Source organism: Rhynchophorus ferrugineus, unplaced genomic scaffold (genome assembly GCF_030347505.1).
Source record: "Rhynchophorus ferrugineus isolate W39M unplaced genomic scaffold, kcgeb_rfMv2 rfM1, whole genome shotgun sequence".
Taxonomy (NCBI): domain Eukaryota; kingdom Metazoa; phylum Arthropoda; class Insecta; order Coleoptera; family Curculionidae; genus Rhynchophorus; species Rhynchophorus ferrugineus.
The window spans coordinates 20,136,162-20,148,364 of NW_027472580.1; the positions used below are offsets into that span (position 1 = coordinate 20,136,162).

At 31.0% G+C, this 12,203-nt stretch overlaps 1 protein-coding gene across 1 annotated transcript in view; it reads right to left on the reverse strand.

Annotated features, from left to right (window-relative positions):
• Positions 1 to 11,779, reverse strand: part of yellow-b — a 52,820-nt gene extending 41,041 nt beyond the window's left edge. The window contains exon 1 of the mRNA XM_076418760.1: positions 11,508 to 11,779. The gene's annotated coding sequence lies outside the window, so the exon portion shown is untranslated. The remainder of the gene's footprint in view (positions 1 to 11,507) is intronic.
• Between the last annotated feature and the right edge of the window lie 424 nt (positions 11,780 to 12,203).

Consider the following 12,203-nt stretch of genomic DNA (forward strand, 5'->3'; position numbering starts at 1 on the left):
TCTAGGTAGGTACTAAACTAAATTGTGTGCATATAGTAGAACATAAAATACGTGTAGAAGATATGTTAAATATGTTTTTTGTTTATTTTATTTAGTTATTACAAAGATTATTATGTACATATTTTATGTTAAATTTTTTTCTTTTGTGTTAGTTGTTTTGTTCCTAATTTATTTTTTCAAGTCGGTTCAACTTTTTTGTTAGAAATATTCTATTTCTTTTTCTCTTTTTAGTATTTAATATTTACTCAATAAATTAGGCAGTTGTTTTATTTAATATTATAATTAGTAGGCCAAGTATAGGTGCAGGCTTTATGAGGAACAATAGGATTAAAGATAGAATGGTTGAAAATAAGGAACTCTTCAGGCTCTCGAGTCCGCTACCTAGCCTAAGTGATTTGACAAATGTTCTAAGTAAGCTAAAACATCAAAAATGTATTGTCCCCGTCGGGAATCGAAACCACGACCTCCGTTTAGGAGCTAAGCGCCTTAACCGTTATACCATAGAAGTTGTCCACTATATTTCTAAGATGTCTTATATGCTGCAGTTAGTGCTTAAAAGCAAGTTGAATGGCTTGTGTGCTGAACCACTTCAATTTTTCCGTCACATCAGCTCAGCAATAACATTACCCACAAATATTTGATTATTTTAAATAAAAAATATGTGAAAACTATGCGTTTCCGTCCATTTCCTTCCTTTCCACCATCAGATCATAACTTGGTTCCAATGAGACCACCTCGGAAGTGCACTCTTTTGAATAAAAATAAATTTTGAAAATCTAGAGGAAAATGAGAATTTAGAGGAACTAGCTATAGCTATTGGACTGGACCTTTCTGCATTAATACCTTGTTCAATTTGTGCAACTGACTTTGGCAAATATCTGTAATAACAGTTCATTAGGATGGCAGTGGTTTTTCTTGGAATTATCGTAGTAGATCACAATACGCCACAGAAAATTCTTATCTAACAAGGAGTGAAACTGCAATGTGAAACATTTTTTTTTTATTTTATATGATAGCTATTGTCTCTCCTTTTGGATATTTTCCTTAGTATGTAAATGCCTGAAAAAAGTTGATTCATAAATTTCTAAGCTCTCTGAAAACTCTTTAAGGGTTCTAGCTAGTTTTTAATCAAATAAGTTTTGCAGTTCCTTTCTTTAAACTCACATTACAATGTGGAGCATCAGTATCGTTATTTTTAAATCGCTGAATCCAACACCGACAACTGAGATATGATGAAGCATTAACACTATTAAATATTTGATGAACTTCGGCGGCACATTTCTTTAAATCAAACACCAAAATAAATGTGGAAAATGCAATATTTCAACGTTCCATGATCGCCATCGTTATATACTGAATACTTCAATAATACTAAAACAAAAACTACTATTTCATGTAGAAAAATATGAAAGACATCAAATTTAAGAGTAAGGTTAGATTGTTCAGCAGTTGATTATGTTGAAACTTCGAATTTTCACCAACGGATATCACTGATAAAAACACATGCAAGCACCCAATAAGAGAACGGATAGCTAATTTTTGAAAGACATAACCCGAAAATATTGAGAATTTAGAATTAAACATAGAAAATTCTATGAATTCGCTTTTTAAATAATATTACTAATGCAAAATTTACATACGCTTAAATAAAATGTACTTTTAAACTTTTATTGCAATTTTTTTTACTCTGATTAGATTGCTACTATTATTATTATTACTGCTATTGTTATTATTAAAATATTTCAAATTTCCCGCTACTCATATTGTCAGTTGCGCCCTCTGGCTGCAAATGAATTCTAAACTTGTTCACAGTTTTCTAATATCTCTATATTTTGTGGACATAACCTCAATTGTTGTCGCGTGTCAATGCTAATTGTTAATTAACGTCGTAGAAAATAAACTGTAACTGTTAATTTTACATGGGCTTTCTTAGTTTTACCTTTCTAAGAAAATGCTTTAATCATTATTGTATCAGTAGCATATTTCAGATAAAATATCTTGCTAGTCACGATTTAAAAAGAATATAATTAATTTCACTTACTATATTTTTATTGTTCCATTGCTGGTATTACTGAAATATTTCGGAACTTAAATACAAATTAATACCGCTCGAAAGATCGATGTGTATGAATGTTAATAAATAGTTGTATTATTTAATCCTTATATCCAATTAAACTGTTAACATGGAATTTTATTTAAATTTTACATAGCCTATGAGATGATATCACTATTCTCTTGATTTACCTCCGTTCGAGATGATTATTTGCTAAACGCTAAACATCGGCTTGAGTCGAACGAGAAATCAAACCAAATTGAAGAAATAAATGCGTTATATTCAAGAGATATACTCTGAAGGGGATGAGATGTAGTTACAGAAATAATAAGCCATTTGTTTTTAATTTCAAAAGTCTTACTCATTAGTAAGACTTTTTATACTTTTGTTTTATCTCTGTAGATATAGTTCCTAAATTAGTATCTGGATTAGTGAATTATCTCTAGTAATTATTGTATTTCTGTTACAATAGTAAAGCAGAACCTTCCCATTCACATCTTGTTAAAAGAAAATATATGTGCTTTACTTAGTAGCTGATTTTTAAAATACTTGGCACGGTGTATTTATGTTTTTGTATTCAATACAGTTATTATATGACGAAAAATCAAACAAAACATTTGTTTTAATAGAAAGCTTAATTTCGCAACAATCAATAAACAAATGAAGATTTATCCGTATTAACTTCATGAATAAGCAATTACTAACATACATAAATAATGCTCCATCATAAACCATTCGAAAGAAAAAATATGAGGTTCGTTATGAGATTAAAGTGAATGTACTAATCATCTATATATCACTGAACTACGAAGTTTTTCACAGATTGCTTTGAACTGTTGGCAAACCATTGCATTTCAGTACGTGCATTTTTGCTGATTTGGTATTATGTGATGGCAGAGAAACCTATGCCATAGAATATTAAAATAACAGAGCCCATGATTAACAGAAATTCTCATTTACAGAATCCTTTTATTGGGAATTAAATACAAAAAAGTATTAACCTGAGGTCTTCTAAAAGGACTTCTTTTAGTTGTCTTATATTAGATATTCAGATTATGGATACTTCGAATGATTATTGGGACGAAATCACGGCTGACGCATAGAAATGAACTATTTGGTAGATAACTTGAAGAGTGTTTCTGATAGTGAAAGTGTCAGTGACTGAATTACACTTTTTTGTTGTGGGCTGACGGTTTAATGATAACAATTACCAGTACACAGTGATAAGAGGGGAAACAATTAAAGATTAGTATATAATTAATAACGATAACTCTAGAAAATGGTATTGAAGAGTGTGAAAGATTTGTGATTTGTGAAAATCTACATATACATTAACAGAAAAAAACTAAGGAGAAATACAGTAACATCAAAATAATTTGATCAGGAAACACATTAATGAGGGAAACAAGAACTAAATGTAAAAAGGTTAATATGCTCTCTAATGAAAGTAAAATATACCCACATAAACATAACACTACATAAAAAACTTCTAGAACTCTGCCTCGTAGATGGTGTCGAAAAAAGTTCAATGTAAATGTAATAAAATAACTCTAACCTATAAAACTAATGTGACTGTTTAATTAACTGCAGTTCCTTCAATAGGCATTAGATATACTATAATGTTAAAATAAATTATATTTTATAACGTTTTTTTCAGTATTTTTATTTTATTTACATTAGTATTTTGTCGTCAGTGTCAGAATAAACCTAAACTTAAATTTGATGTGGCAACGTAGCATTGTAAATTTTGATGACGTGCATTGTTGCTTTATTGAAAGGACTATAGAAAATGTTTTAAAGTTTTTAACGATTTTTATTAAGGCGATTCTTTAATATTAAATAATGAACCTAATACACCTTATTATTATGGAATATTTTAAATAAATTATAGCTAAATATTATTTACATCACAATACCGATGTCGAATAATATTAAAGAAGATTGCCTGCTAAAAACACTATTAATGCAATGTAGCACAATATCCATTATTTCAAATTATACAAGCCCGTAGTTTATATCTCCATGTAATTGGATCCATAGTTTATGAGAATTAATGGCATCCTTCTGCATTTCTCATTCCTGTTTTGCCGCCTTTTAACATGCGCATTTTTATAATTTTCCATTGCAATTATCTAATCATATATGGTCTGAAGTCTTTATTAATTCCTCTATTATTTAATTGATTGCGGTATTTGCCATATAGGGATTTATGGCCGTGTTTATCTTCCTTTTTTAGATTCTCCTTATGCACACATTTATTTACATCGGTGTCGAAAGAAGACTTGGTATTAATTGATTTATTGATACGCCGCTTTTGTTGCTTATCGCATAAAAATATGTATAATGAATCTATTTGTTCCGTACAAATGGTCACTGTTAGAAGTTTCTATTAATTCTACATTCGTCATTATTCCATATGATCTAATTAGTGCATTACATTGTTTGTATCGTAATAGCGTGCAATTTATAACTATAGTAATAACTGTAATAAAACTAATTTTAAAGCGTAAACAGATGGAGACGTGTTTTATGGAACGTCCATACGTGTATATATTTGGTCCTTTCGTTATGAAATATGGAGACACTACAGCTATAATATATAGAAATAAGTTTTGAGGGATATTATAAGTATAGTCTATTAAATTTTTTTTGTATATGCACTAACAAGATGTTTTATGTATTGCCTGTCGCATTTTATTCTAGTTAAAAAGAGACACAATGTTGTCGAAAAGTTCGAACGCAAAATTATTCAAAATATTATAATTACGGGTTATAAACCGGCAAACGTTGCCTTAAGGCTTTTTAATAAATTTCAAACGGCATCGGTTTTTATTAAAAATATTTTTAACGTGTTGCAGCTGCAATGAATATTAGTACGGTCACGGTCTCTCAAATATCTCAAAAAATAAATAAATATATATATATATATATATATATATATATATATATATATATATATATATATATATATATATATATAGACCAAAAAAAAACGTCTTTATACGAAACGGGTGATGAATCAAGATCAGCTTAATTTTAGCTGTATCAGAGTTCAAATATACGAAATGTATAAAAACAGTAGTAAGTGGTTTTTTCGACCTAAACATAGTTTAATACAGTTATTTGAGAGAAAATTGTTAGTCTTGAAAGTATCCATAAGAAGCTGAAATATATGCAACTATTTGAGGGATGTTGAACATCCCTTCATATACTCTTGGGTAATATAGGATTTCAGTGATGTAAAGATAACCAACGAAGGGGTTTAATTGAAATTCCAGACATTGGTTTTAAAAGAAAACAATTTTTAAAAACATACAACAAAATCAAGGAGTAATTATTATATCAATTTGTATATTTAGATGGGACATGGATATTTCAGAATGGTACATTAGGTCATTCATGGAAATACGATAATAATTATAGAGTAAAGGCAACAAAAGTTGATGGAAAAAACTTCATTCCTAAAACATTGCGACGTTTTGACGTCACAAATTTCGATGACGCATATAACAGATCATTTGAAAAGTCCCCGGCCTGACACATAGATGGCGCTACTATAATTAAATCTGTAGGAATGTTCGTCTGGTCGGTTAGTCGGTCGAAATGTGTGGCTGCCGCTGCGATTATTTGTCAGAACACTCACTACTATTTTTGGAAGGAATTTGCACGAGAACTAAAAATCACTGGTTTAATTATCACTTGTTTATTTCGATAATGAGTGATACATGTGGTCGACGGGAGAATTGACAGGATATTAGGTTAGGTAGAGGAAGTAGGGTAGCGCTGTGGAAGTGGTACTGTTACAGGGGGATGGAGAAAAGAGAAGAGAGCGAGACGTCGTCCTGATGGTCTTTTATAGCCTGGAACTGCATGGTACCAATCCACCGGCGTTGCCAACCTTTATACTTGTTGATGAATTCGTGGTGGCCTAAAGGGTCGTGGCGATCGCCACAAATCCATATGTTTCTTAGTTAGCCTTAACCCTCAAAAGATGCGTGTATCAATTTGACAGCTGTTGGATCATTAGTTTGTGAATAATAGCATTTTGAATGAAGCAACTTTTGTTATTGTAAAAAAAATGGATAAAAAGGAATTTCACGTTTATAAAATATTGCTTTTTGAAGGGAAAAAATACAGTTGAAGAAAAAACTTGGCTTGATGCCGAGTTTCCGGACACTGTCCCATGAAAATCAGCTATTAAGTTTTGGTATGCTAAATTTAGACGTGGTGAAATGAGCACCGAAGACGGTGAACGCAGTGGACGCCCAAAAGAGGTTGTTGAGCGACTAAAACATTTAAAAATATTTAAAACATTTTTAAACATTTTCCATATATGATCTTGAAAATTTACTATTTTTGCCTTTTTAAAATGTTATGCTGTCAAATGATATTTTTCTGCTGATTTTAAGTTAACGAAAATTGCAAATATTTTAATAAATTTTGTTTTGAATATAATAACATATTTTGTATTAAGTATATATCGAACTAAAAATATTGATTTTCAAACAAATTAACATAGAATCTTTTTTCCTTCGTCACAAGATACATGAACTTGAGAAATATTATATTTATATCAGAAATAAAAAATGTAGCATTTTTCCATAAATAGTAGTATAATTTGCGATTATTTAAACATTTTCAATTTTTTGCTGTCAGTTGCTTTCGAATGATTTCAATGCTAATAAAAGTTGTAAAGTTTGTAAGGAATTTTGGGAGAGTTATAAATTTAACACTTGTTGCATATCCAGTCATACAAATCTGCAATAATTTCACCTTTTCAAGATCTCCCATCGTTTCTTCAAAGAATGACCTTGGTAATAAAAATTCTAAAGGCTGTAAGAAATCTTATGTTGACTCGAATGATAATATAGTGATTTTTATAAATAATTTGCTTTTTAAGATGTACGATGAATAACGTCTTTTCAAAAAATTGGTTGATTTTGGAAAGAAAGTTTTAATTTTTTTTTAAATATATTGATTAAAGCAATATGTTGATATTCATACTTCCTCAACTTTCTAAAAATTAATCATTAAAAGCATATTTTCAAAAAGTCAGATGATTCTTTTCTTGAAATATATTGAAATTGAAATTGAAATTTACAGCAATTTTCCAATGATTTTCGTCGTTTATCTCGCACAATATATATATTGTGCCTAATATATATAAAATATATTTATCTGAGAGATGAATATTTTAAGATCTTGACACTATTTCTATATGTAATCTATATGTAACAGTGAAATTAAATTTGGTGGTTTTTTGTTGGTCATTTCCGTTCAATGAATTCAAATTAATAACGATGCACGCTAAAAAAGGCGTAAATGTGGCGTCACCGTGTTAAAAGAAACACTTTCTTTGTGCTCCAATCATATCAACATTTGTGGTTTCTGTGAAATGGGGATAACAAATAATGACAATTGACGTGAAGGGTTTCAACTGATAACTAGTTCACCAAGCGCACAATCAGACGGGTTTCCTGTCATATCGTAACAGGGGATAAAAAGGGAAAATTGTGGATGATCTACTATGAGATAAACATCCCCAATATGCCTAACGATATGCCATAATCGTTCAAGAACGCCCTGTCACAGGTTGCAAAAATTATGAAAAAACTTTAATAATTTCTTTATATGATACTTTAATGATTTCTACTCTACTAGCCATATACAACAAATATTGCTCCTATTGTGTCATTTTTTGTTCTGATTCTTGTTGACTATCTATTAGTCGATACTTGAAAAGAAAACAGAAGGCAGAAAGTGATAGAATATACCATGACTAAAATACTTTGTATCAATTACTCTGAACGAAACTTTTACAACTTTACAAAATTTACAATAAAATCTCCAACCTTATTTGTATATCATATATTCTAATTATTCAAATTAGAGCTAATGTTCTATGATGCATTAATAATTGTTTCACAGCTGTATAACTATTGAAATTAATCTGTAAAATGTTCTAGTTTCTTTAAACAGATTTAAAACTCGCGGTATGATTACTGATCTTATGAATTTTGTGTCCGTTTTTCCAAGTAATTATTGGAACAATTTGTTACTCTATAGAAAATATATATTAAGTTCTATTAAAATATATATTAATGATGTTTTAAAAATATATTATATGTTATATATTTAATCTTGCGGTGGCTTGTGTATGTATAGCTTTGTTTCTTCCAGTCCCTTGCTATAAATTTATTAATAACAATCAATAAGTTTTGACAATTTCATTCAGCCTTAGTAGCTCATAATAAACTACACCCACAGCTAACTGCTAAATACACAGCAGAATCATGAAATTTTGAATATTTGGTGTTAATAGCCCCTGATATGTATTTCAGAAATACTTTTTATGAATTTAGACAAAACCTAATCGTCACAGATTTCAAAAACAATTATGCTGAAGCTGCTTTTTGTTATGTAGTGTAATAAAATTCAACATTTATATTTATTGCACTAATCATATCAATAATATCATGAATATTAATCACCCAGTAAAAGGAAGTATGCCCTTTAATATCAAAATCAAACAAACTCTCTTTAATTTTTACACTTTTACTGTATTTTATAGTGTATAATCGTACCAACAGTGCTTTAATCAAAATTAATGTGGTTCATTGTGAATACAACGTTCATTACTGCCTAGTTTGAATTAAAACTCTTCCATCCCATGGTTATTATAGGCGAAACGAAGATCATTTTCCTTATCGGATTTTGCACTCTTGTCTAGGACAATTCCAAATATTAAACAATCCAAAACATACATTTACGACCATGCCCCAGCAGGATTCGAACCCGCGATTATCGCAACAGCCGGTGTACCGTCCTCTCGCCTTTACCACTACGCCAGCCAAGCCGGCAATACGAATTATTATTTACTATTTCTTAATCTGTTATACTCATTATACTGTAATATATTCATTAGAGATAATTTACGAAAATAAATAGAAAACATGATGCACCACTAATATATTTTTAAACGTCCTTTTATTCATTATAAAACAAGATAATGATATATATTGCATTATCTTCAGTTTTGTAATTGGGGTTGTATTTGTGGTAAATAAAAATAAATAAAAAATGTTATCAACAGTTAGAGCCAATGACCCTCTGCAAAAGTTATCATGTTATCTATCTCAAACATAATTTGTTATAGACATTTCGTAATATATAAAAACAATTGCATATTTTACTTAAAAAAACGGAATAAACATGAATGAAAAAATCAAGTTTGTTTGTGACCTTGGTTCATACTAAAACTAGAAAGTATCTTGAATTAAATGGTTTTTTAAACTCATTAATAAAACTTGACGCTGTTAATTTATCTGGATTTAATTTCATGTTAATTGTGTGTAATTTATAATAGATGGGGTAAAAGTCCCGCTGCCTGTAACTTTGCTCGAAGAAAAGGTAAATAAGTTTGGTTTTTTTTCGTAAAAAGTTTCTTTTTTAACTGCTAAATGGTGGCCGCGATTCGCTATGCAACTTTCGACTCTTTTTAATGCATTTTTCCTTAAGATCCTGCAACATCTTAAGCTGACGAATATTGTCTTTAAGATGTTGAATCATTTGGGGCTTATTCACATAAAAATTTGTTTTTAATAAACCCCATAAGAAAAAGTCTGGTGCTATTAAATCCGGAGATCTGGCTGGCCATGCTAAATCGCCACTTCGCGAATTGTTGAATGAACTGTGTGTGCTGTGACCCCATCTTAGTGAAACCACATGTCCTCTAGTCTTCGCTCTTTTATTTCAGGAATAAAAAAATTTCGAATCATGTCTTAATACCATTCTGCAGTAACAGTAACAGCAACCTTGGTCATTTTCAAAAAAGTAGTGACCAATGATGTTTCCAGCATAAATACCACAGCATACAGTTGTTTTAGTGGATGCAATGATGTTCATGAATTAATTGAGGATTTAGTGTTCCCCAAAACCGAATTATTTGTTATTGTTTACTGATGTGGCAATTGCAAAGAAAATGGGCTACATCAATTTAGACGAAAAATTTTCAATTTCACCAGGCAGCCTTAGGTTTGGATTACTGTACTCAACTCGTTGATCAGGATCTCTCGGTAGGAATTTTTGGACTAATTGAATTTTGTACGGGAACATTTTCAAATCAATTTTCAAAATTCGCGTTAAACTGCGTGTAGAAATGTGTAACTGGGAAACACGTCTCCGAATTGATGTTTCTAGAGACTCTGCAACACTATCGCGCACCAGAGCCACATCTTCAGCGTTACGAAACGTCCGTTGTCTTCCAGCACGAGGCACTGTCGGCAGGCACTGGACGATTAGGATATGATGCAATTTCCGCTCAGTGGCAATAATGGAACGACTATTTTCAATAAATATTGTCACTATTTTTGCTCGTTCTTGTGGCGGATATTTATCCATAATAAAATTAGGACGTCTACACAACACAATGGTTAAAGCGAAACTGAGCTAAACGTCACATAATAAAATGGTAAAGCGTCGAAAATTCACAGCGCTGTCTGGATCTGCTCAAGATAAATAAAAAGAAATTCTTAGATCGGTAGTGGAAACCGATAAAACAAGCATTGCAATAAATGTAGCAGTCATAAAAAATGTTTTTCTTATGCGGACTTATTGAATGATATTTTATCTCTCATTATGAATACAATTATTCTATTATTGACAGATTGTCATGTTTGTTTTCTAGTTTTATTATCACTATTTTTCATTGTCTAATCTACTCCATCTACTATGTCAAATGAAGTAAATTGATGTTGAATCAATTATATTGATCCTGTAAATTAAAAAAAAGAATCCATTCTCTTGGAAGAACGGATTTTAACAAATTTTATATCCAGAAAGATGCTAACAATGTATATTTGAAATTCATAAAATGATTTTTTAGTAACATTCTGGTCAGTTCAGTAACATATTTCTGATACTAAAATTTAGGATAACCATTAAGTATTAGAGCATAATTACCCTATTATATTTGATTTATCATGTTATTTGTTTTGTTGCTTTGTTATTACTATTTTGTATTGTCCAATTTCAACTTAAATTAATCCACTCAATATCCAGTTTGTCAAATGAATATATCCTCCCTACACAAGCAGGACGTTGAGGAAACTCGATATTGAATCAATTATATTGACCATGGAAATTAAAAAGTCGTAAAAACTAAGATTATATTGCATATGGATACCCTCCATTCTTTTCGAAAAAAAGGATTTTAATAAATGTAGTATCCAGAGAAACTATAATATATATTCAAAATTCGTAAAAATATTTTGTTCAATAACATTATGGTCTGTTCAATAATATATTTCTGATACAGAAATTTAGGATGGCGATCGAATATTAGAACGAGCAAATAAAAAAAGGACTCATTTACTGCGACTGATACTGTAATAGAATACATCCGGCAAAGCGGTTGTGGTCGCAAATCAACACTGCCAATATCATTTATACTGACCTTCTGGGTCTGATTCGTCACAGACACCGATCACACAATCGCGTTGTCGTCTAGGAAGCGAAAAAAAAATAGTCGCCGGCGAAAAATTCGTACAGACCACTCGATTAAAACGCCGAATAAGAACTAAATACAAACACGCGACTCCGAAACCGTTTGAAAGCGTCGTACGACTCGGTCTGGACTGACCTTACCGGCAAAGAGATCTTTCTACGCGCGCATTGGTCGACCGCAGTGAAAGTGAGCGACGTTGTGGTGGGTATACGCGTTCGCCCGAGGGAAGGCGGCGGCGGCGGCGGCGGTAGTCGTTACAGGAACGAATGGGTTCCAACCTTCGATCGGAAAAAATCGATCGATTATATTGAGTTGTTCGGAAAGTAATTAGCTTTTTTTCGTTGAGCGTGGTTGGAGATCGTATAAACAACAAACTACTCGAACTGTCAAATTGTAAATTAGTACCTCAGATACAGATCTTCAATCAAACCATTCGAAGTTTTCGAACTTTCCATGCGTACACACAATTTTTTAGCTTTTGTTTGGTTCTTGATAATTCAAGTATGATAAAAAAAACTCCGGAATAAAAGTTATTTCAGTGCATTCGCTCTCTTCATTCAGTAATTTCAATCAATCATGAAGTCAACTCAACAGTCAACCACCATCAAGTCAAACCAAATGAAACTGAGATTCAACATAATTTAC